This window comes from Mustela nivalis (genome assembly GCF_964662115.1).
Source record: "Mustela nivalis genome assembly, chromosome: 18".
Classification (NCBI taxonomy): Eukaryota; Metazoa; Chordata; class Mammalia; order Carnivora; family Mustelidae; genus Mustela; species Mustela nivalis.
In genome coordinates this window covers 1,269,913-1,295,585 of record NC_139037.1, presented here as the reverse complement: position 1 = coordinate 1,295,585, position 25,673 = coordinate 1,269,913, and the positions used below count along the sequence as shown (strand labels likewise).

Genomic DNA, 25,673 nt, shown 5'->3' with positions numbered 1-25,673 from the left:
CGGATGGCTCAGCCCCCGGCTCTGTCGGCCAGTGGCCCTGGGGCAGGACAGGCATGTTTGGAACCATCCCGGGAGATGGCAAGTGCAGCAGCCCACCTCCTAGGATGCCAAGTTCGTGCCCTCAGCACCTGGTCCAGGTGGGCAGTGCCAGCCCAGGGTGGGCCTGGGCGTGGCCCTGAGTCCTCTGCCGACCCTCACACCAAGGGGCATCCAGGTACACCAGGGGCTGGGCGCGTACACACACACACACACACACACACAGTTCAGAAACCGTGGACTCTTAGAAACAAGGAGAGGCCAGTGAGAAGGCTCCCAAAGCAAATACCATCTGGGAACTTGGTCTGAGCCAGGGGACCCCACGCTGGAAACTTTAGGAAACCAACTTGATTGAAATACCGATTAACTTGAGGGGGGCTCTCAGCGCCTTCCTGTGCCGATTTCCATGGAAAAGGAGATCCCAGGACCCGGAGGCCCAGAATGATGCCCCGGAAATGTGAGCTGAGGCTTGGGCTTTCTGAGTGCCAAGCAGGACCGGGCGGCGGGGGCCTCTGGGTCCCTAACCCGTTGTTCAGTTCCACTTCTCAAGTCCAGGGCAGGGATTTCTGGAACCTCCTTCCAAGGCTGTAATGAACAGCCACGGGGAAACTGACTTTGATGCGCACTGTATTCTAGCTTCTCCTACAGCTCAGAGCCCCTCCGGCTGGTGCAGACCACGGTGCCCGGTGCCAGGGGGAAGAGGGGGGCCAGCCGCTGCCTTCCAAGCTGGCCTGCAGGACTCAGGGCCAAAGGCCCTGTGTGTCACCTATACCTTGCTTTACATGATAAAGGTGCTCCTAAGGGGGTGTGAAATTTGAACTTGGGCGAGTTAAAGCTTGCTTGCAGGCTCTCCAACACTGCTCACAGGACCCGTTCTGAACGATGCCTTTCTACCAAGTGAAGACCCGCCCCCGCCCCCCAGCACACAATGTCCCGGCTCAGAGGCTAGGGCTGTCCGTGCCCTGGGGTCCTCTGCAGTGGAGGAGAGAGGACTGCTGCTCGCAGTGGGTGTCTCCCTGGCCTTGAAGGGACCCACAGGGGCACACCGGTGACCAGCCAGTGTCCCATGCCCTGAGCTGTGTGGCCTCAGCAAGGTGTCTTGCCTTCTCTGGACCTTGATGCCCTCCTCTGTGAAGGAAACCATGGGACAGAAGACACGCACGGGCCCCCCACTCTGGGGTGTGCATAGTCCCAGCTCCCCTCCCCATCTGTGTTCCGGAATTCACCAGGCCAGTCTGTGACAGGCCCGAGGCCAAGCAGGTGCCCAGTGATGGGTGTGGCATGAGCCCCCCAACACCAACCCTCCCTGGGGAAGCACAGGGGGAAAATGCCTCATGTGCTGGTCCCTCGGAAGGGCTGGAGAAGGTGCCGTGAGGGGTGGGGATGGAGGAACTATTGGGAACCACATGGATGCACCGAGGCCCCGCGCGGATCTGATAGTAGTGCTCCACCCAGCCCAGCCATGGAGCACCAGAAGGCTGCCAGCTTAGGGTGGGCTGGGGGCAGGGGGTGCATTAGCCCTGGTTTGATGGCTGCCTACCTTACCCATCAGGGTCCCCATCACTGGAGCGCGTCCCGTGAAACAGACACCTAGGAAGAGCGGTGCTAAAAATAGCTGGGGGGCAGGGGGTGGACGTTTGTAACCCAAGCCGGCTGTGCCTGGGGGCCGACCCGCGCGCGCTGCCCAGGGCTGGGCCGAAGCACCCAGCCGCCGCCGCCGCTGCGAGCGTGTTCGCGAGGATTGGTCCCGCGCGCGGCCGGACCTGGGAAGCGGGTGGAGGCTGCTCCCCTCCTTCCCGACCCCGCCCGCAGGGGCAGAGCGCGGCGCAGCGGCGGCGGGGCGGCTCGGTGCCCGGCGGGCGGGCGGCCCGTCTGCGCGGCCCGGGCGGCCTGCGGTCGGGATGAGGACGGCCCTCCGCGCCCAGAGCGCCGGGGCCGCCGCGGCCGTGCCGGGAGCTCGATCGTGCCCGCCAGCGCGGCGAACGGAGCGGGGCCCTCGGAGCGGGAGGTGAGTGTGGCCGCGCCGCGCCTGGGTACTGCGCGGGGACCGGGGCTTGCGCGGCGGGTCACCTGGCTGCCCGCGACCCGCCACGTCCCGGGCGCCGTCGGCGGCGCGCCCCGGCAGGGCCGGACGACCCTCCCCGCGCCCCCGACCCCGCTCGCCCGCCCGGGACGCGTCGCGCCGCCAACGCCAGGGCGCGCCGGGGGCTCGGCGGGGGCCGCGGCGCTGCGAGGCCGGCCTCCGCCCTGCCCTGCGCGTCTCGCTGAGCCGGGGCCAGCTCCGCGGGGCACTTTGCAAAGTGCAGCCAGAGTACCGGGGGCTGCGTGCCCGCCGGGGCCGCCGAGCGGGGCCTCCGGAAAGTCGGGCCTCCCGGCAGCAGGGCCGGGGCGGGGGCGCGCGCGGCCGCGGGCCGGCTCATTCATTGCGGGCTGGAGCAGCTGCAACCCCCCCCCCGCCCCCCGCAACAGGCCCGCCGGCCGCCTCCTCCGCGCTGCCCCCGGGCGTGCCGCCCCAGGCGCTAGCCGGGACGAGAGCTGGCAAGGCGGCAGCGGAGGCAGCGCGCAGGCCAGGGTGGGAGTCTGGGGCGGCTGGGGGCTCCACGCCGCTGCGCGCCTGCGGGGAGGCCACGCGGCACCCACACCCGGCCCGCGCCCCTGACCGGCTGGGCGCGCCTAGGGAGTCGGGCCGGAGGAACCCGTGGGGACGCGGCGCCGCGCGGCGGCGGCCGGAAGGGAAGGCCGGCGGGGCTCGGGGGGACTTCCCGCAGTCACCCAGACACTGCCCCTGCACCCGGGGCCAAGGAGGCTAGGGGTTCGTAGGGACACACTGCGCTTCTCTTGGACTGGCCTCCCGCGCCCTGGCGGTGACTGAGACCCTTAACTCCTTCCACACCAGCTCTCAAGTAGCGCCTGGTGCCGGGTGGGGACCGTGCCACGTGTAACTGTGCAGAAGCCTCATATCACCAGATAGCAGAACCCCGTGTTGTGGGTCAAGAAACCGAGGATCAGAGAGGTTGGGTGATGGGGCCAACGCTGCACAGCCAGCGAGGAGCAGAGGCTGCTGGCCTCTATCCCATCCATCACATGGCCTCCAGTCCAAGGCTGCCTGTTGGTTGAACACATGTGACTGAGCCCTCTCCTGCCCCACACAGTCCTAGGAGCCCACAACCCACCAAACCCCCCCGCCTCCCTGAGAACAAACACGATAAGCAGGTAAAATGCCAGGAGTGTCAGCCAGGGGTGCGGAGGGTGGGGAAGCTGGGGCAGGGTCACAGGATGAGGAAGGGCCACCCCTAGGGGCCCAGGGAGGAGGGCGTCCTCCGGGTGCCATGTGCCCAGCCTGGCAGGTTCCAGAACCACAGGGCAGAGTGTGCCCAGAGCCTCACCTGGTAGTGCAAAGAGGGAGGAGTGCGTCTGAGGCCAAAAGAGAGGCTGGGCCTTGAGGAGAGCCCACTGCCCCTACAGCGTAGTGGCCTGGGGAGCGTGGGCGAGGGTATGGCTGGAACCAGGGGCAGTGCGGAAGCCAGCAGTGCTGGGAATGCAGGGTCAAGAACTCAGAGGTTCTTCAACTCCCTCATCAGTGCTCCATTCTCCACCAGACCCTGCCTCCAGATGACTGCCAGTGCTTGCATACCCCCGGCGATGGGGACCTCACCCCCTATCACACCGGCCCATCCCAAGGTGCCGCCCTTGGAATAAGCTGAAGGTTAAGAGAAGGCTCTGTTGCAGGTTGAGGGGAAAGCCTCCTACCTGTGGTTTCTGTCGACTCTGGTCCTGTCTCCCTGAGCAGCCCACAGCCATCGGGCTAATGCTTACACACCAATGCCTTTGGAGAATGTTAATAGAGAGATTATGTCCCCCTGAAGCCTAATCTTGTCAGGTCCTGGGCCCTTTCTGACTTGACATTCCAGGTCAGGCACCGTCCTGCCTCCCTCCCTGGGAGAAAGTCAGTGGGTCTCTTCCCTGGCTTCCCATTTGCAGAACTCCAGGGTGGCCTGGAAGCAGAGACCTGTTCCCACCTCCTTTCTTCTGGAACCTCGCCACTGTTGATGGTGCCAAAGACGCACGTGCTTCTTGACATCAGTTCACACTGTGGATTCCTCCGGAGTCCGGAGCCTTGCAAGCCAAGCCCCACCCCCACCTTCCTCCAGGCTCTCACCGTTCCCGGGATTCAGTTACCCGTCCGCTTCCTCGTCCAAAATGAGGGGCTCGGAGTTTAGGGAAGGTGATGAGTGGCAAGAGGGCCGTCTTCGGAGGCAGCGGCCCGGGGCTGTGTGGGCAAGTCCCCCATGTCTCTGACCTGATTTCTCCATCGGGAGAACAGGAGACCTCACAAGGACCAGGGGGACTGAGGCATAGGGTCCCCGCAGCAGAGGCCTGATGCAGGGTGAGCCTCTGTGGCTCCTACCCCGGCAGCTGGGGAGACCCCGCGGGACCTGAGGGAAGGGTTCGGCAGGGGCCAAGGGCCGGGAGGGGTGCCTGGCACCGGCGACAAGTCCAGGCAGGAGGGCACTGTAGGGCATGGTCACGCAGCCTGGGTTCTGCTGGACGCTGCCTTCCCGGCTTCTCCCCGGCGAGGAACCTCCCCTAGCCGGCTGGCCCAGTCCACTTCGGTTCATTCTAGATGTGCGCGGAAGGAGGGAGACTTGAGCAGGGCAAGAGCAGCCCACCTTCCCACGACTGCAGGCGGCACTAAACCTGGGGCCTTTCATTCCAGGCCGGCCGCCGCCCCACGCCATCCCCCTCCCCCATGACCGTCCTCGGGGTCCACTCTTGGGATGCCCTTCCGCCTCCTGCCCGTGACCTCCCGCCCGGGACACCTAGCCTCCTGTCTCCCGTCTCCGGCGGCCAGCCCCCTCCTTGCCATGGCTCGAGCCCCCTGCCCTGTCGGCTCCGGCCTCAGCCCCTCCGGCGCCCCACCTGCGGATGTGTGTGGGCGCGGCTCATCCCTCCACTAGAGGACACCCGCTCAGCGCCCCGTCCCCGCTGGGCCGGCTCTAGCGGCACTCGGCACACGGGCTGGGGGCTCGCAGGACTCTCAGAGAATGAGCTCGGGTCGTGTTGGAGACGAGCTTGAGCTTGGCGGAGGGCATAGTGGGGAGCAGGGGAGGCCGAGCCAGAGGTCCCTGCAGGTACCAACGCCGTGTCTTCGCCTCTCCCCTGCTGGCGGGTCCTCCCCAGCCACAGCTGGGGCTGCACGTGGAGCAGGCTGGTCACCGCATGGGGGCCGCCAGCCTGCTGAGGGGCTCTGTCCACCCAGGGCGCCGCCCGGAAGGCCCCACTTGAGACATACGTGCCATACGCGGGCCACTGTCCTGGTCCCGAGGACGTCCTGTGTGCCCACAGGAAGCTGCCCCCCAGCCCCCAAGGCCAGAGAGTGCGACACCTGTCGCTTCTGACCTGAGATTCCCTCTCCCTCATCACGGGCTGTCAAGCCTCCAAGACCCCCCTCCGGGTCATTCGGGGTCAACGTCACTCTTGCAGGCCCTCCTTTGGCTCCGGTGCATCAGGCCAGCTTGGAGAAGGGGTGGGAAGCAGGGTGGCAGGCCGGTCAGGGGCCCACCGAGGGCGGCGGAGGGGCGGGGTGGGGGGTGGCAGGGCCAGGCCTGGTCAGCACCACTGGGAGCTCCTGCCTCCAGATGTTCATCGAAGCCCGCGGGCCCCGCCCCCTCGCGCTGCCCTGCGGTTTCTGGTGCTGCTTCCCAACCGCCAGAGAGTGAGGTCAGCGACTGCACTGGCAGGGCTTTGGGGGTTGTGACCCCGCGTCAAACTACAGGTTTCCTGCTCACTACTCATCTCAGCCCCTGTCGGGGTCGAGGTGGTCTCGGAGAATTACATCCTTGTGTAAATAGAACCGGCTTTGGGGAGGAGAGCTCCAGATCTGAGTGCGGGGGGGGGGGGGGGGGGACTGTGGGCGGAGCCTAAAGGCGGAGGCGGGAGGCTGGGCTTGTCTAGGGGACTCCGGGGTTGGCCCCCCAATCTTGAAATGGTGGTCCCAGGCCCCCTGCCCACCTCTTCTCCCTGTCCCCACCGTGCTCGATGAAGGCCTCCCAGCGCGGGCGGCAGAGCCGTCTTCCCATCCCCGGGGGGCTCTGCATTCCCGGGGACGGTGCTCAAGGCCCTTGAGGGAAAGCAGCGTGGACTTGGGGCCCCTCAGAGCCCTCGGTCAGGTCCCACTCTGGCTGCGCCGCCCTTCGAGGCACGCCTGGGCCGCAGAGACCGTGGCCAGCCAGGGCTGGAGGCCGCGTGCCCGTTAGCGTGTGCACGGACAGGTGGGCGCTCAGGACCGCAGCCTCCTCTTCCCTCCTGGCCCCTGGCTGGAGCCGGGGCGGGGCGGGGACATTCCATCCTGGCCGCTTGCTCACAGCCTCTGTCCTGACTCAGGACTGCTCGCAGGGCCTGCGTCCCAGCCAAACAGGCCAAACAAAATCCACATTCATGAGCGGCCATCAAGGCTTGCTGGCGGCCCGGGCACAGATGCCGCCTGCAGATGTGACCGTTGTCTTCCCCACATTCCTCCGGAGCCGCCGCGCCAAGGTGACTGTGGGTAAACAGGGCTGCCCCTCCCGGCCTGCATGGGGTTGGCGGGGCCCTGCTCTCTGGGGACACGGCAGAGGGGGGCTTCTCTGGGCTCCTGGCAAGGGGCGGGGGGTGGTGAGTGCAGAGACACCAAGACCCTGGCTGGACCGAGCGAGGGAGCCAGGACTGGGTCCTGGTACTGGAGGAAAGGCCCCCTCGGCCGAGGCCAGTGGTCATCCCACGTCCCAGACCAGCCTGACTCAGCAGGGACCTCCCGGGCTGGAGCAGAGTGCGCAGAGCCCAAGTGCAGGGCTCCGGGTCTGAGGTGTGTTCACACGGGTGTGCCGGCAAGCCCGCCGTCTGCTCCTGGAGCGCTTCCATCCCCCAGAAACAAACGCTGCACCCCTTGGCGGTCCCTGCCCCGCCCCCCCCATGCCGGCCCCAGCCCTGGAAACCACGAATCTGCTGTCCGCCTCTGCAGAGTTGCCTACACAGGACATTTGCCATGCATGAAGTCACACGGCGTTTGTGGCTGCCTGACTTCGCTCTTCGGAGCGTCGCCGTGGGGCGTCCCCAGCGTAGCGTGCCCGCGGCCTCGTTCCTTTTTACGGCTGAGTACTATTCCGTGGTGTGGCTGGACCACCGGTTGTGCGGAGCCGTTGGGAGCACTGGGAACACGTCTCAGTGGGGCGTGCGTTTGAGGTTCTCAAGGACAGAGTCTGGGAGAGGGACGCCGGCCTCCGTGCTCACCGTCACCGTCCCCAGCGGCACTGTGTCCCGTCCACGCCAGCGTGTAAGGCTGTGGGGGCCTCCATATCCCTTTCTGTGCGCGAGGAAGCCAGGACAGGAGGAGAAGGCCCAGGGTCCCACGGCTGGGAAGGGAGGCCCCAGATGTGACCTCTGCCCGGGCTCCAGAGCCACAAGCACACAGACGGGGAAGTGGAGGCAGAGACCATAACAGTCGCAGTGCGGGGCACTGCCCTGTGGGAGGTTCTGCCCCCTCACCCCTGCCCTCCCTGAGGCTTCTCCTGGGCCCTTAGTGCGTGCCGGGCGGTGGCCCCTCTGCACACACGTGCCCTGCTGTCGCCCTCACAGTGGCCTCAGGGGAGGGCCCTGCGACACCGCCGGAAACTTCTGCTGCTCATCATCCTCACAGGCAAAGGGACCTGTGGCCTTTTCCCAGGCCAACAGCTCACCGCAGAGAAGGAATCTCCCCACCATTCAGACACGGATCCAGGAGGCCCAAGCATCACACGCGGAGATCCGCTGACCGGTGGGCCTTTAGCGCTGGCCTGCCCCAGAGGAGCAGGGCCCTGAGCCCGTCCTGTGGCTATGGTTCCAGAATTCATGATCAGAACGGACGGACGTAGCGAACAACCGGCGGGATCCACTGCCAGGATCCTGGCTCTCCCCGCCAGGAGTGATAACGTGGTCCCCAGTGCGCCCGGCGGGGAGCTGTCAGGGGGCTCGGGGGCTCGGCCAGGCAGCCTCACCGCACACAGGACAAGAGCACACACCTTCCACAGCTCCCGTGGGGTGTGAAGACTGGGAGCCTCGGCCCTGGGCCATCCTAGGCTGGCTCCTGCTGGGAGGTGTCTCCCACGGACACAGCCACATCGGAGAGAGTCAGGGGCTCAGTGTCCCCCCAGAGCAGGCTGACCACTTCTTAGCCATACATACCCTGTGTGCAGAGGCAGAGGGGACAGTGTCCTCCCCAGGACAGCCACAGAGCTGGGCACACTCTGTGCTTCCTGCACGGGTCTGGGGGTCATCTGCTGAAGGCCACTGGGGCCAGGCTGTGCCCTGGGCTTGGGGGCCGCTGGAACAGGACGGTCAGCCCTCTCCATTAGGCCGTCCAGGGCTGATCTGCACTATAGTGGCCGAGCAGCTGTGAATGCTGTGTCCCTCTCCTGGAAAGGCAGGACTGCAGGAGCTGTCTTGTAGGTGAGGAAACAGATACGGGGTTGGGGGACCAGCCTGTCCCTGGAGCCTAAGGGCCTGGGCACAGCCTGGGGGTGGGGGGGGATACTGGCCCCCAGCCCTGCCCATAGCCTTCCTTGTCCAAGTGCTTCACGGTGTGTGGCCGTGAGAGCAGGGAAGCGTGTGAGTGTGTGAGTGTGCCTTCACGCAGACACCTGTGGACGCATGTGTACACATCTGAGTGTGCGGGCCTGTGGGCGTGTGCACGTGTGTCACACCGTACTAGAACATGAATACACAGCACAAGCCACAGTTGCGAGGTGCACGGGAGACCCTGAAAGTTCGGATGAAATTCCTTGCATGTCACACGTCGCGACTGAAATGCCGCCGTCCCAGCGCGCCTTCAGCCTACAGCCAAGGGGGGTCCAGCTTCCTGAGACCTGGATGGTCGTTTTGTACGTAACTGGAGTCGGTTCCGACCAGCGTGTGCGAGCACTCCGTGTCTCCGTGTGTCTGTGGCCGCTGTGCGCCACTGGCGTCTGGGTTCCCCACCCCACCCCCCCGCCGACTGTGGAGCCCCTGGTGCCCACCCCTTGCAGAGATCACCTCCCGCCCCTTGCCCCCACGTCCTCCAGGAAGCCCTCCAGACTTCTCTTCCTTCTCGGACCCTCGGTTTCTCAGACGGGGGTCAGCAGCCCTGGGTCGGACCCCTGCATCCCCCCTGCTCTGCTGGGTCGGAACCGACGGGGGCGGCCTGGGACCCTGCAGCCTCGTCCACATGGAAGTGGTGTGTCCATGCGTCCTCTGCAGCGTCCGTGCGTCCTTCCCCGGACACCGTGTGCTGGGCTCATGGGATGGCAGCTGTCCCCAAGAGCACTGTCCCCTTGCTCACCTCCAAAGCAAAGCACGTGCTCCTTGTGGTGTCTGAAAAACAGACCGTCCCTCAGAGCCCGCCTCCGGGGCTGCCCCACCTTTCCTCGGAGACGGCGCCCCTCCCGAGGCAGCCCGGTCCCTCCCCTCCTCAGGCCCTTCAGAACCCCCCCACCCCGTGCGTGTGGGTCCCACGACTCACGTCCCGGAGTGCCTGTCCTCTTCCAGCTCCTGGAGCGCCGCCAGGCCCGGGCGTGGAGCAGCCTCGCGTCGGTGCCGGCAGACTCCGGGCACGCGTGGGCGGAGCGGTCTCTGCCATCCGGGGAGAACGTCTGGCCGCAGGCCCTGGCAGGAAGCTGACCTCGAGGGTACCACTCGGCGGGCAGCCGTGCCCCGTTTATAAATACACGCTGCTGCCGGGCCAGCCCACGTGCATTCCTGCTCCCCGCCCTGCAGCGCCCTCCCAGCGGAAGGAGGACAGCCGGCGGCCCTCTGCGCCCGGCCCCGCGGTCACTCCCGGTGAGTGGGAGCGTGCCCGATGCAGGGTCAGCTCAGGGCCTGCGGCACCCGATTGTTATCTGAGCGCGCTCGCCGACCTGCCCAGGCCGAGGCTGCATTTAGCCCTGGGAAGGCTCCCTGTGCCGGCAGCTTTTCTTGGACCTCGAAGCTGTACTTATGCCGGGCCGGTGCCTGGGGAGTAATTAGAGGCTCAGAAGCTGCCGGAGGGGCCTGAGCCCTGAGGCCTCCTAGGCCGTGTCCCCCAGAGCTTGCTGAGTAGAGCAGCAGCACTGAATGTCCCCAAGCAGCTCCATGCTGAGCCCCCAGGGACCCAGAGACCCCGGCACGTCGGGCCGAGGAGGAGCTCAGGGCGAGCGTGGGGCTTAGTCAGGCATTTCCTCACCCCCTCCAGCCTCAGTCTCCCCACTGTCCTGCCTCCCAGGACAGGAAGGAGAGCTTGTGTGGCTGGCGATGAGCCTGAAAAACCCGTTGCCGGGGACTGGGAACGGCATCCGGCAATAGGCGTTTCACCAGAAGGCGGAGTGGACGCCGCGCCCCCAGCCTTCTGGCCGCCGGTCGTCCCAGGCACGTGCCCTCAGGAAGAGTGGCAGGCCCCCACGTGCGGGCGGCCCTGGGGCCTCGGCAGAAAGGGGCTCACCCTCCACACCGGCGCCGTCCAGAGGACCCGAGATGCTAGTCCTGGGCGGGGAGTTTCGGCGTGATCGGGGACGGCAGGTCGGGAAGGGCAGGAGGTCAGTGGGTCACACGTCTCAAACACAAGCCTGCGTGTAAACGTTGCACACACGCATGTAGCATGCTGTGTGTTATGGAGCTCGCCGTGTATGTAACCGGTGCCAACTACGTGGCCGTGCGCGTGTGTGCATAGCATGTAACTGGCGTGTCTGGTCTGTTGCACGACAGCCCCGGACACCATGTGCCAGGCGCCGTGCTGGAGCCGTGCCCCGATCACGGGTGTGACTCCCACAGGACCCCTCTGTGTAGATGACTTGAGGATACTGTGCGTGGAGGCTCCGAGGGGCACACCCAGCTCCCCAAGGAGGGCTTGAACCCCAGTTTGCAAATCTAAAGTTTTTCCTACCCTGGGTTGGGTTGTCCCACAGCCCAGCACGGGCCGCAGTCCACACACATGCCCCAGGAGGCAGACTCAGGAGCTCGGGGGAGCTCGGATGTGGACCCCTTGCTTGGCCGGAGTGTCCATGGTGCGCCCCGGGAGTGGATGGACAGCATGGACCTGCGACACCTCCACCGCAAAGCGGTCATTCTCACGGGCTGGGGACAAAGCAGGTGATAAGAACATCACTCCCTGTGCTGACAGCCTGACCCCCACCCCCTGCCCCATCTGGTTTAGTGCCCGGCCACCCCTCTGAACAGAGGGGATCTCTGGAGTGAGAGCCGTACCTGTCACTAGCTGTGTAAGCAACAGCCCCAAACCCAGGATGGCTGTGGCCACTCGCAGAGCATTTGCAGCTGGGCCAGTCTGTGCGCCGTGGGCCGGGCCAGGAAGAGGCATAGAGGTGCTTACAAGCCGCCGGGCTCCTTCCGAGCGGTCTGCTGCTTTCCAGAGCCCTCGCGGAAGGACCAGCCCTCCACAGCCCAGCTGTGAGGATGGTAGCAGCCCAGCCAGGGGTCGGCCGCGGGCTACCGGGTGGGATCTCTGGGCAGAGCTGGAGGGGACTGGGGAGCTGGGCCTCTCGGTGCCCTAGTCTGTCGGCAGTCAACTCTGTGCTCAGCGCAGCACGGGCGTGTCTTGCAGCAGCCCCGCATGGTGGAGCAGGTCCAGGGAAGACAGCCAGGGTCAGGACAGAGGACAGGAAGGGGATCAGAGAGAGCACGACCCTGTTTCCTGCCGGGGGGGGGCAGAGCATCCACTCCAGGGAAGGACACGTCTGGCTCCCCAACCCCCAGCCTCCGCTCTGGCCTGCGTGCCCCGGGGCCCTCCAGAGGCTCCAGGGGAAGGGGATCCAGACTCAGATGGCTGCGTAAGGTCCCGCCTCCCGCAGGACTCCCACTGACCAGGTGTGTACCCGGGGGAGGGCACGGCTTGTCCCTTCTCCCAGCCACGAGACAGAGGCTGTTGGTGACAGTCTGTGGGCTCCCAGGGCACCCAGCTCCAACCATGTCCTGTCCTCTTCTGGGGTGTGAGAGCAGGCGGTGGGGCAGTTGCTCACTCTGAGACTGCTCCCTTGGCCCTGCCGTGAGCCAGGGGCTCCAGTACAGCAGGCAAGACCCCAAGACCCGAACTGCAGTCCTGACGGCGGATGGACGGACGGGTGGACGGATGGACGGGTGACTACCTTTTCCAGGCAGTGTGCCAGGCAGAGGCCCGACTGTGCACCTGTCACGCGAGGCTCTGTCCCCCAGGGGCTTCCTGTCGACCAGGAGGCCATGAATCCAGGCACTGCATGAAGCCCTGAGCAGGCACTGCAAGTGTTGCCGGATGATGAAGTCTCTGAAATGTCACGAGGGCAGATGATAAGGAGACAGTGAAGGGACAGTGACGTGGCGAGAAGCTGCCACCTGAGCACGAGCATGAGGGCGTGTGGGGACAGACATGTGCGTCCCAGCGGAGCCTCCGTGGCCCCTGGCCCTTGCCTGTTCTCCAGCACTGCACGATTACCCACTGTCTGAGCCCGCACGGGGACTAACTCTGCCAGGGGCCAGGGGCACAGGGAGCGGCCAGCTGCCTGCCTGCCTATGGGCACCTCTCCTCTGGTTGCAGGGGCCTCTCTGTCCGAGTTCACCCCTGTCTGTCTCCCCCATTCAGTTCCTCCCCTGGTGGGGACTCCAGCTGGGGAGGACTTTTGGGGGCTAAGCCCGGGTCGCGCGGCCAGTCAGGCTTTGCGGGGGTCTGCCGACTGTCTCATCTGACCGGCCTGCACAGAGCGGAAAGACCCCACAAAAAAGGCCAGCTCAGCCTGGGAAGAGAAAACGCTGACACCCTGCCTCACGTACCAGAGGTGACATCTGTGGGAGACGTGTGGATCAGGACACTTTCAACTTCTCCAAGGTCCAGACCCTCGGAGAGGGGGGAGGAAGGGTGGGGCCAAGAGTCTGGGTCAGAAGCACAGAGCCCAGGACCCGGAGTCCCGAGGCCAGGGCGGTGACAGCGCGTGGGAGCGCCCGTCCAGCGGGGCGACCCCGGGCCATGGTCTGACACCCCATGGGGCCTAGCAGTCACCCCGGGCTTGACACACCGTGCAGACCGCTCAGAGTGCGTGCGGTAGCCGCACCTTTGCACTTGCAGCATTTTTCAGAGCGAAGCCCGGATGCCAGATCACTGTGCCTGTGAAGACTTCCAGCAACACTGCCGGCCCTTCAGGGAGGGACAAGCCAGTGGTCGGCAGTTAGGGGTTTCAGAGAGGGTAGTAACGAGCTACCAGTGCAGATGAGTCACCGGCCTTTCTAACGGAAGCGAGAGGGAGTCTGAGGCCTTCCCCGCGGCCGCGTCCCTTTTCAGCCTCATTCTGTGAGGCTTTCCTGGCAGGCGAGGACGGGAAGGTGACGGAGCTCGTGGCGGCTGAGCTGCTGGAAGCGACGGTCCCCGGAGCACGGACGTCATCTGTGCCGGGTCACACGGGGAGACCTAGGAGCCTTAGAGAACACTGGAGACCTCCGGCGCAGGACGGTTGCTTTGAGAGCGCGCGTGACTGTGCTCACGGGGCAGCCCTTCCCTTCTGAGCGGCCGGGGGGGGCACCGAGGTGCAGCAGGACGGAGGCACTGACCACTGTACAGAGCTGAGTGCTAGTGGCCGCGTGAGGAGGAGGATGATAAAGTGAAGCACAGGGTTGGGCCTCTCAGGACAGCCAGCTGCTGGCCAAGGACAGGACCGGCGCCCAGCGGAGTCCCCTGGGAGCTCCCGTATGAGGCTGCATTGGTCACAGGGGGACAGAACTCAGCTCAAAACAGGTTAAGCAAAAGGAAACCATTTGGCTCACAAAATGGGGTGACACAGGGTCTGCATCCTGTGTAGCTGGGTCCAGGCACACCCATGGTGGCCTCGGAGTCCAGCCTCGTGGCAAGGGGACAGTCAGCCCCCTGGAAGCACGTGGACGGGGGGAGAGGAGGGGTTCTCCCCAAGGCACACCCGAGTGACCGTTGCCAGAAACACGGAGGGGTGCTGGGCCGGCACGGGGCGGACGCCCCACGGAGACCACCGGCAGGGGTGGCCCCGGGCGGGAGATGGAGCCGAGCGGGAAGACCCAAGCCCTGAACCTTGGGGTACAGCCCCCAAGCAGGACGGGGGTGCGAGCTCGCAGCTCCCGGGTCAGATCCGTTCTGCACGCGTGTCGGGCGTGGCCTTGGGCTGTTTTCAAAATCACAGGAGTCCACAGTGATACCCGCGCGTCCGTTGGAACCCTGCGGGAGGCGTCCCTGCCGCGGCCCCACGGCCACGGGACACGGCAGGGGTGAGGCACGAACAGGTCGCGGCGGCCCCCGTGGCCGTGCCGGCTCCTGCCTCACGTGCTCTCACCCGGCCCCTCGAGGCCTGCGGGGGCTGCGGCTGAGAGAGAGCACGGTCCTGGCACAGCTGGCGGGACGAAGACGCGGCTAACCGTGGGGAGGGACAGACCCAGGGCTGTGGGGTCCTGCGGGACCCCAGGAAACAGGCGAGGTCGGGAGCCTCGAGCCGTCAAGGCCGGCCCCTCCCAGCCACCCCCACGGGGCTGCAGCGTCCTTCCCTCGGCCCCCGCCGAGGGCCCAGGCCAGAAGAGCCCCCCGGCCCTGCCGCCCGCAAGGCGAGCCGGCCTCCGCGGCCTGCCCCCGAGCACTCGTACTGGAGCTCTCGGCAGCTGGGGAGCGCTAACGTGGCTCCGCTGCTTGGGGGACTTTGAAGGAAACTAATTAAAAGCAGCTCAGATGTGAACAGCTGGACAGTGGCAGGGGCCAGGGGCAACTTTCCACAGGGCCCAGAGCGAGCCGCCGAGCCGCCACCATGAGCCGCTGCGTCTGGCCGGGCCTGCAACGGCCCCTGGCCGGGAAGCTGGGTCCGGGGGATCCAGGGGTCTGGGGGACAGGGGCAGGAGTGTGCGCATGCTCGGTGCTCAGGGTGGCTGCTGTGGCAGTGGGGGGCAGTCCCTCGCCGCAACCCCTAGAGCCACCATCCCTCAAACCCAGGCTGAGGAGGGGCTCTGCAGAGAGCACCGTGTTGCTCCTCCGCCTGGAGGTCTGCAGGAGACCCGCTCTCGGATCCTTGTCGTTGTAAGCGCCCCTGCCTTGCGTCGGAAAGCCAGAAGGCCGAGTGCATGCCCACCCTCAGCGCGGCCTCGGGGGTCCCGGGGATGCCCTTCCTGGGGAGAGCTTTGAAGCCCTACAGTCTTCCTCTGACCTAAAAACTGGTGTACACCTTTTATCTGGGGAAGAGGACCAACACGGTCCCGACAGCGTGGAAGGGGGTGGCGTGAGCGAGCCAGCCCCTCTAGACGCCCGGAGCCTGTGCGCCCGGCGGCCAGGGCTCTCCCGCCCCGTGACCCCAGCAGGCCTGCAGACAAGCCAGGGCACCCAGGGGACAGCAGCCGGCTGTGACGGGCCCGCAGGAGTGGCGTGGAGACCGCGGGGGCCTGGCTGGCACAGAGCTGCGTGGGCCTCCGTCCACACCAGTCCGTGCACAGCCGCACCGGGAGAGTTCAGGATGCTTGTCCGTGCCGGGAGCGGGGTGACGCGGCCATGGTGGGGGCCCCTCTGCTCCGCGGGACACACGTTGCTGGTTCTATATATTCCGCGTCCGATTCGATCACGGTCTCACGGAGGCTGCACCAGGCCTGCAGGGAGGTCCCTGACGCCCACTGGCTCACTGAAACCTCCCACAGCCTGTGTGGCAGGTGCTGTTGGGATCCCCACTGTCCGCAGGGGACACAGGTGTCATGGCCCACGCAGCTGGATTCCACACCGGCACCTCACATTCTGTGTAGGTTTTCAGGGTGTTTCCGGCTGCGCCGGCCCTACTGGTGACCCCAGACAGGAAGAAACCAGAGGTAGCGGTGTCCCGAGCTGTCAGGGCCCCCAGGGGCCTCTGAACGGCCGAGCCCAGTGTCCTACATGTAGAGACGTCAGCAGCAGGACAGACAACAGGCACACACACCCCGGTATGCACACGCACAGAGGCGCACAGGCGCACGTGGGCACACGCGGACACACACACACGGGCACACACAGACACACGCATGGGCATACGGGGACACACGCAGACACACACAGGCACGGTGCTCACTGCACCCTGACCCCCGCCTCCTCCGAGCCCTCTGGGTCAGGAACCTGGGAACAGGCACCCCCTGCTGGACGTCGAGGGGACAGGACGGCCGCACACCCAGAGGCCCCCACAGCCTCTCTGAGACCCCGCTGGGAACCAGCTGGGTGCACACACCGCCCTCCCGGCCAGCATCCCCGGGGCTGGCGAGATCTCATGGGGAAATGGGGTCCCAGAGAGACACATTCTAGCATCGCTTTGTGAGGATCTGAATTCCTGCCTTGTAGGAGGTCTGTCCGCGCCCCCGGGGGCCAAGGACCGGTGGTTCATTATACTAACACCAGCGACACGGTGACCGCGAACACTCACTGGGGCAGGCCGTGAGCTGATGCTTGACCTGTGCCGTCTGATGTGACCCTGCAGACCCCACGAGCAGGGACCAGCATCCGACTCACTGACAGGCGGGTGAATGGGGCGGAGAGGCTAAGTGATGGCCCGAGGTCCCCCAGCAAGGAAGCGGTGGTGCCTCCCTCGGACCACAGCATCTGCGCCCTCAGTCCCCCTTTCCCAATGGGGCCTGACTGGCCCATGGCCTCCAGCTCGTGGAGGGGCCAGGACCCCTCTCCTGAGGCATCAGAGAGCCCGTGGCTGGACAGACTCACGGGGACTTGGGGAGCTGCAGGGCCGGCCCGGGCGTGGCCATGACTCTGCACACGCGACGGGCGCTAGCAAGGTGGCTCCCAGGCCCTCTTTGAAGAAACACGTGGTCTCAGCCCTGTCCAACCAGGGTCCCTGGCCCCAGGTGCCAGGCCTGACACGCTCTGCCCTCAGGGACACGTGGTCCAGCAGTGGGGCGCGGGGGTCAAGCAAGCACGTGACTAGAGGCCGTGGATGAGACCAGGTAGGCTTCCGGGCAGGTGACATTCCCGAAGACAGAGGCCCGCGGGCAGCACAGGCCTAGCCCCCCACCCCCGCCCTCCTGGGTCCCCGCCCCATCCCCACCCAGATCGCAGCAGGCAGAGCTGAGCGAGTCCATTAAATTAGAGCCCAGACCGCGCAACTCTCAGGAGGGCTGTGGCCGTGACACCGGGGTCTGACCCGTAGCAGGACGCGTTTGCCGACTCTCCGTGGAAGAAGGGCTCTCCGGGCCGTGAGGGGCTCCCTGTGCCGGCCCCGGGGGGAGAGGGGCCCGTGAATGCCCCCGAGTGCCTGCCGCTCACGGCACGACACGCTGACCGAGTGTCCACACTGCTGGGCCTCGGTGTCCCCTAGTGCACAGCGCTGGTGGGGGGCGGTGATGGCCGGGGACAGGCGTCCCGTCGGAGTGTCCTGCACCAGCAGGGGTGGACACTGTCTGGGGTACGTTTGGCTCTGTGGCCTTGGCCTCCGTTCTGCCCTCTGGGAAAGGGGTGACCATGGAAGCAGCTGGGGACACAGCAGACCCCGCTCCTTGGGTCCACACGGCAGGGCTCTCTGGCCCCCGGGCAGGCTCTGTGGACGGTGGGGAGGGAGCCAGGCCTGGCCCCCAGTCTGCCACGTGTGCCAGGAGGGCAGGTGATGGCTGCCGTCGGGGGAGGCACTGAGAGGCCGGGGGGCGGCTAGGGGCAGCCAGGGGTGGTGAGCTGCCCCCCCCGGGGGCCCCTGAGACCCACCAGGAGGCTGTGGCTGGAGATACTCTGGGTCCCCCCAGTGTCAGGAATCGGGGACTCCCTAAGGGATGGGGGAGCGGTAGGCCCCCCAGGCTGGTTCCCGAGGTTTGTCACCCCTGGGCACCCCTCAGGTGGAGCCCTGCATGTCCCCAGGAGGATGGATGGGTCTGCGCTGGGGGCTGGAAGCCCCTGCCCGGCCTCTTCCGGCCACCCCAGTCCACAGGACCTCGGGGTGTGCCGCCCCAAAGCTCCCATGACCCACACAGCTCACTCCAGTCGACAGTGGGTGTTGCCGCCACACGCAGGCGAGAATGCGGGCAGAGGGGGACAGAGCCTGGGCCGGCCAGCGGCTGGCAGGGGACGGCAGGAGGGAACACGGGCTCATTTCCGCGGCCTCGGAAGCCCAGCGGGGCTGTGGGGCCGCGAAAGCCGGGACTGGAAAGGGGTCCGGGTGGCAGCTTCTAGGGCAGACCTGAGGCTTATCAGAGGGAGAGGCTCCCCCGACACACAGCTCAGCGCCCCCGCCGAGTGGGGGTTCCCTGCCCACTGGAAAGGGCTGCTTGGAGGGCCGGGGTCAGCCAGATGGGGTGGGCCCAGGGAGAGCCCGGCCAGGCCCCCCACCTGGGGCTGTCCAGACACCAGCGGAGACTTCCCGGCAGGACAGCGGGCTGGCTGGCCCCGGGCCCCAGACAGCCCCACGGAGAGCAGGGAGAGGAAGGTCGCTGCCCCGAGCTGCTGAGCTAGAGGCCCCAACCCGCCTGCCAGCCGTGGCCTTGAGTCGCTTTCCCTCCCAGAGCCTGCGTCTCTGCTCTGGGCCACAGGGAGCGCGACAGAACCACCGCGCAGGCCTGAGAGGCTTAACGCGGTCGCCCTGGCTCTCAGGCGTCCTCGCCCGGGCCGTGCGCCATCGCGGGACGCACGGAGCCTGCGTTAGGGCTAGGACCCCCATGTGGGAAGGCACGTGAACCCCCCACCTCTTGGGGGCCTGCCACCAGGAGAGGGTTTTCCAAACAGTGCTGGGGGTCCAGCAGAGACGGAGCCAGAAGCAGCCCCCGGGGCCTCCCGGCCTCCCCGGGACCCGCCTGCGGTGGGAATTCAAACCGTTCGGTCTCCCGCTACGAACGCGGCCGCAGCGCGTTCTGGGGCAGCAGGACGCAACAAGACGGAGACGGAGCTTGGAGCTGGGCACAAGCCCTGGCCTCCCTCACAGGAGCCCTGTGACCTTGAGCCCGTCCGCCAAACCTGAGCCTCAGTTTCCCACTTGTGTGAACGAGCTGCGTGCTGCTTCCCCAATTCCACGGGGCGGCCGGCGCCTCCAGGACAGATGGCCTGGGAACGCCTCGCCCGGCGCTCGGTCGGCTCAGCACTCGGTGCCGCGTCCTCCCACTGCCAGGACGCCGCGGCGGGTCACCCCACGCGACAGGGCCCATGCTGAGGGCCCCCCCTCCGAGCAGCTGCCCGCCAGCACGGTGCTAATCCTTTCCTCCTTGGGAAGTGAAACTATAATCCCTTTTAATTGAACAAGGAGGCTGATGGGATCCGGAACCTGACGGGCGAGTATCGAGCGCCACCACCGGGCCTCCACGGAAGCTCGTGCGTCTTGTCGCGCGGGAGACGGCTCGTTAAACCCCGCCATCCCCACGGCCCCAGCAAGCAAGGGAAGGAAGGCTTCTGGGAGGGTCTCACTCAGTTTCCCAGTGTCACAAGGTTCCCCGGCCTCTGGGGGGGTGTCGGGGCACCGCTGTCCGCCAGCTCTCTTTCCTCCTGCAGCCTCAGCTTCCTCACCTGTCAAATGGGTCTAAGGCTGCTCCCCCAGGCTGGCTGGAAGCAGGGAAGACCGGCCTGAGACACCTCACCCCGAGCCCCAGGGGAGCAGGAGCCGAGCCCAGCCCCAGCCAGGCTGGCCCCCAGGGGCCCGTTCCCTCCAGGTCCGCGATGCTCTGCTGCCCTCTCGCAGAACTTGATCTCTGTGCCACAGTCGGGGTCACAGGGTGGGGGGTGACCGCTTGCGAGCTTCCCGGGGCATGCTCTGGGCCCCACCCTCCCTCCCTCGGGTGCTGGTCCTCTGCCCACCCTCAGCATCAAAGGTCGGGAAGCCTCTCACTCCCCGAAGGCATGGTCGGTGCACCCTGGGCTTCATGCGGGGCCGAGAAAGGGGTGGCAAAGGACGGACTTTGGCCAGCGGATGGGCTGTCGGGGGAGGATGACACAGGCTTTCCCGACAATCAGAGCCACGGGAAGCTTTGCACACCCAGCTTCGAGCGTTCCCAGTGGGACCCTGAGCCCAAGGGGCCAAGGCCGGCTGAGGCTGGAGGCACTGAGGTTCCTGCCCCGCACTGGGGCAGTGATGAGACCAAGGCCCAGGTCTCCGAGAGCGGGTGTCCACCCGACAGAGCCCACGGGGACCTCGGGTCTGCAACCATATGGGGTTCAGGGTCCACCCTGGGGACAGAGGGCACCAGGATAAGGCCAGCCACCCCCACCGCCCAGCTTCCCCCCACCCCGGTCCCTCTAGCCGCGTTCCCTCCCGGCCGGTGGGGATGGGGTTGATAGAGCTGGTACCCAAACCGGGTAGTGCCAGCCCTTCCTCAGACCAGCTGCTCAGCACCCAGACCAGTGTCTTCCCTTCTCTGGGGCAGGGGGGCCAGGAGCAGGGACACTAACAGCTGCTTTAAGCATCGCTGGAGCGCTGCCCTGGCCACGACCTCGATGCCCCTGGTCCCGGGAGCCCAGGCTCTGCCACTGTGGCCTCCAGCAAGCCCGCACCCTCTCTGAGCAGCAGAGCTCAGAGCCGCGTGCAGCTGAAGTGAGCACAGAAAGCTAGGTGCCCCCAGAGATCCTCGTTCTAGGATCACGAGTCCACTCGTGCCCGCTAACCGTAAACTGGTTTCCTTGGATCCCCGAGTTCTGCTGCTGCCCTTAGTCCTCACGAGCCGCTGCCCTGGGGGAGCTCCTCTCGGCTTTAGGACAGCAGACACTTGCTGCACACACCCCCGGCTTGGCCGACAGCTTGCTAGGGCCTTTGAATCCTAGGGCGACCCCGGCATGGCAGACCCTGGGTGTCACCACCCTTGCGGTCCCTTGTCCCTCTGAGCCAGGAAGGAGCACGTCCCAAGGAATAGGCCAGGGGGCCGCCAGCCTGTGCCAGGACTAGCTGCGTCCGGTGTCGGCATTCGTGGTACGGGACGCACCTCCCAAACTGAGCATCAGCCTTGCCCCCAGACGTCCCTGCCCTCGGGGGCCAGGGCAGAGATGGAGGGGCCCCGGGCAGCACCCCTGCCTGCTGCCTCCTCCAGGGAAACGGGGTCCAGAGTCCGAAGACCGTACGCCCCCTCCACGGCCTGGGAGAGCCCCACAGGACGTGCATGTGTGTGTTTGCACACGTGTATGTCCACGTGCTGGGGACTGTTCACACGTTTGGGCGTGTGTGCACGGGTACCCATGCGTGCGTGCTTCTGGGTGGGCACACATGGGCGTGCGTGTGCTGAGGGGAGCGTCTGGCCCATCTCACGGATGGACAAACAGGGCTGCCGAGCTTCCCCAAGGCACCCAGAGAGGCCAGCAGAAGGCTGGGCAGAGCCAAGTCCTCTGAAGCCTGTGCTGGACCCTGAGGGTAGGGCTGAGCCCACACGGCCACAGGACAGGCTGGACCCCAGCCCTCATGCTGCCTGCGGTAGAGTTCGGGGCAGGGCATCAGCAAGCCGGGGAGGGCCAGAGAATGACTGCAGGTAGCAGCTATGCTAGCTCCATGGTCAGGGAGGACTTCCTGGAGGAGGTGGCATTGCAGCTAGACCAGGGGAGGAGGGAAAGGAGGCATATCCCGGGAAAGGAATGGTCAGGGTAGGTGCCGAGGGCAGGAGCCTGCCCGGTGTGCGGGGACGCGGGGCACGGCAGAGGGCAAGCAGGTGTCAGGGACGGTGGAGGGGTGAGGGCAGAAGGCTCTAGGCAGTGCCGTGCGCAGACCTCTCGGGCATGTGGCGCCCGAACCCGGAGCTCGGGCGTGAAGGCACAGGGATCCCCGCAGCGACTCTCCCCTGGGTACCCCACATGTGGCCCTCAAAGGACTTGACACCTCTCCTACTTTCGGTCCCCAGTCTCCCTCTGTGGCCCTTCCGTGGCCAGCCTGCATGGGACGGTGTGGACACTGCCGTCTTGCAGGTGAGGTCCCTACAGAGCTGGCCGGGCACCAGCCACCCAGGACTGCTGGTGCCCGGGGTTCCAGAGGGCACTGTCAGCACAGGCATCGGGGACAGCCCCTGGCCAGAGTGGTGACCAGGCCAGGACTCCCACCTTTGATTCCTGGCGGCTCTCCGCATGCCAGGCAGTTGGCTGGGCCAGCGAGTGCGTTCCAGACCACACGGGCCGTCGGACGTGCCAGCCGGCCACTCAGGCTCGGGGACAGTCCCCCGGGCCGGGCTGGACTCAGACTCTCCAATGCGTGTCCATGTCCTCCTGTGGTCCCCCTGCTCCCACAGCCAGCCACAGTCAGCGCAACCCTGTCACACGCTGGCCGGACCCTGCCCATCCCTGCCGGGGGTCCCAGGGCTCCTAGCTCCCTGGGGATCAGATCTGCAGCCTCGCCCGGGGGAGGGCGTGTGGGGTCTGGGATGGGCCGCCGCAGCTGCAGGCGGTGCAGGGATCCCGCGCGGTCACCAGGTGCGGTCACCAGGCTCCGTCTGGCCTGGGGGCCCTGGCTGGCCGGCGGACCCCCGAAGTCTGGGAAGCGAGGAGCTGCTGCGGGAGTGTGTTTGCACTTCCACCATCGGTCCTCGCGGAACAGAAGGGCAGGGCGAGGGGCCTGTCTGGGCCGCGGGGTGGGCAACGGCCCCGTCCCGAGGCAGGACCCCCGCCGCCACGCCGGCCCCTCCCTGTCATGCTCAAAGACACGCTCCTCTTCTCTCCCTCCTGTTCAAGGATCTCAAATGTGCGCCCCGATAAGGCAGACAAACACGCTTCCCGGCCCCGTGCAACGCCTGCCTCCACTTTCCCCCGAGTAATTAAGATGAACGCAGCCGATAATTGGCAGGGCGCTCGTAAGCGCTGCCGCGGCCCACGGCCGAGATACCGTGGCACCAGCACGGGATTATCTGCGCGCTCGGGTAACAGATAGTTTTTAAGCAAAGCGGCAGCGTTGGAAGGGCAGGGGCAGGAGAGTGTCGGGAGAAGGAATGTCGCCAGGAGCCACGCCACAGCGCCCAGAGCACCCAGCTGGTGACTGGGAGCCCCGCGTGGCTCGGGCCACAGCACTCAGCTCCCCGAGGATCCAGGGCCCATGCGGGGACAGGCCGGTCAGGGCCGGGGTGGCTGCGGCAGGAACGGAGAGCGAGCGAGGGGGCACTGCGCGCCGCAGCCTTGGCGTGGGGGTGCGTGGGGACATGGCTCTGCCCGGCCATGCACTAGCAGAGACCCTGGAGCTGCTGGCCCCGCCCCGCAGAGCTGGCACCAGGCCCCCCTGCACGCTCCCCTGCCCCCGGGGGGCGGCCAGGAGGGGTGCACGCCGGGGAGGCCAGCAGCAGGGCCGGTGGTGGGGGCAGGCTGCCAGACGCAGGACAGGGAACCAGGTGTCAGGGCACCTCCCAGCCAGGAGGTCCTGACCCGGCCACAGTGCTGAGGCCCTTCCCCACCTGTCGGGCCCTGCACGCCCTCCCCGGCCCTGCCTCCTACCCTGACACCCCGCGTGTTCCGTCCCGGCCCTGCTCCTACGTCCGCGCAGGCTTCTGCCTCCATCGGCTGCCCCAGCTGGGAGAAGACCCCTCACGTGCCTCAGCGTCCCGTCTGTAGTTCAGGAGGGGCCTCGCAGGGCAGCGTGAGGAGAGCAGCCCACCGCGGGGCCACGTCCCGGGGCGGGTTCTCTGGGGCCGCAGGGGCGCGGTGGGGAGGGCTGGGGCAAGGAGCAAGGCATACAGCACTTGAACCTGGGTGGGCGGCCTCGTGGGGCTCATCCCGGCCCGCCTGACCCCCTGACCCCCGGCTGGTCCGGACCCCAGCAGGTGCCTCGGGTAGGGGGCTGGGCTGGGGGGCTGAGGAGTTCCTGAGCGGGGAGGGTCTCATGCTCGGGCACAGCCCCACAGCTGGGAGACAGGCCGGGGCACCAGGCTCTGACTGCACAGGCCAGCCCAGGACGTGGGAACACGGTCTGCCGTGACCGCAGGGGGACACCCTCAGTGATCGCCTGACCAGTATCGCCCTGGTGGATACCCATGCAAGCGGGAGGGCTTCTCGGAAGAGGCAGACAGAGAGGACCTAGGAAGTGCCCCCATCCACAGAGGCCCACCGCATGCTGGTTTTTGCACGAATCATGGGGCGTCAGGAACCCCCTGAGGTCAGGACACAGACGGTCCCAGAGAGGCCCGGTGGGCCCGTCGCACACCCTCCCCGTGCAGGTGTGTGGGAATCAGGAAGGCAGGAATGAAGCCGGTGAGGCGTCCTAGGTGGGGCGGGCGTCTCCGGAGCAGCCGGGGAGCGAAAGGTCAGGAGAGCAGACAGAGAGGCCACGGCGACATAGGGCAGATTGGGGGCAGGGGAGGAGCCGGAACAGAGGCCAGACGCCATGAGGGGGTCGAGGGGTCGCAGGGAGGCCCCAGGAGGGCCAGGTCCAAGCCTACAGCAGGACCGCCAGGAGCCACCGCCCCACACCCCAGCCAGAGCCAGCGGCACGTTCAGTCTCGGGTTACCCGGGACGAGGGGGCCGGGTAGTGTTTCTGCGGGAAGAGGAGGTGGCTGCTCCCGGGGGTTCCCTGGGGCGGCCTGGGATCGGAGGGATTGCATTGACTTCAAAGGAGCCCCAGGCCTGCTGAAACCCACACCCAGGCACAGCGAGGGGCCTTGCCAGGAGCCTGGGCGGAGGTGGGAACCCGAGACCCTGGGCACACCTGTTGCCCGAGCCTGCTCTAGCGTCCAGGCCCCGGACACGGTCCGTCCAGCCCCTATAGGAGCCATGGGCCGAGAGGGTGACTGCGTGGCTGAGCTCTGCCCACAGGCTTGGCACCCCCGGGAGGGGAAGGGGTCCCTGGGGCGGGGCCCACGGTGCGGAGCCGCTGTGTCCGGCGCGGGAGCACAGTCGCAGGCCGCCTTCTCGTCCCTTTGCCTCGCCGCGTGCTGTGCGACGGACAGGTCACACCTCCCTCTGTCGTGCTGACCTCCGAGCAGACCCCGTGAGGCAGAGCCGAGAATGGCCTTGCACACGCCTCACACAAACGTAGAGACATCTGCCCCATCAGACGGGCAAGGGTAGGGACGGCTCCACACGGGGTCAGCGGGCCCCACCTGCCAGCTGCGGGGGAGGGGCGTCCTTCCTGCTCTGGCGCGGGCCTCAGACCGAAGCCGGGGACCTCAGGAGGCATCCCAGACCCATCGGCTAGAAGAGGCAGTGTCTGCTGCGGGGGGCAAGCCGCTGCTAAAGCAGCCGCCACCGGTGTCTCGCAGGTCCCAGGTCAGGAGTCCAGGAGCGGCTCCGCAGGGCGGGCTCCTGGGCTCCCCGAGGTTGTGCTGGAAGGTCGGCACGGGCCGCAGGCTGGTCTGGAGGCCCAACCGGGCCTGGAGGCGCCGCTTCCCAGTGGGTGCTCACGTGGCTGTGGGTGGGGCCCCGGGGCCTCGCACGTGGCCTGCCCACGTGGGGGCGGGGGTTGTGACGGCCAGCGGGCGGGATGCTAACGCCTCGTGTGAGCCGATTGCCACAGCCGGACCCTCCCCTCCCTCCTCAGCCCTGGCACGCGGCCGTCTCCGTGCGCAGCCCACCTCGAAGGGGAGGGATCGGGCTCCAGTGCTGGGAGCGAGGAGCAATGAAGGGACTCCTGGCGACTTTCAGAGCCGTCATGCCCGCGCTTTGACAGCCTCTCTCCGTATTGGCTGGTATTTGCATCGGTAGACTCTGGACGGAAACGCAGGAGTCCGCCTCCGCTGCCCGCCCTGCAGGGCTGGGGCATGGGGCCCATGGGGCCGGGCTTGGCGCCAGGCTTCTCTCTGCAGACCTCGG

At 66.9% G+C, this 25,673-nt stretch overlaps 1 protein-coding gene across 1 annotated transcript in view; it reads left to right on the top strand.

The window, feature by feature from the left end:
* Positions 1-1,938: 1,938 nt before the first annotated feature.
* The window catches only part of ZNF469 (zinc finger protein 469), a 37,149-nt gene continuing 13,414 nt past the window's right edge, over positions 1,939-25,673 (top strand). The window contains exon 1 of the mRNA XM_082711425.1: positions 1,939-2,044. The gene's annotated coding sequence lies outside the window, so the exon portion shown is untranslated. The remainder of the gene's footprint in view (positions 2,045-25,673) is intronic.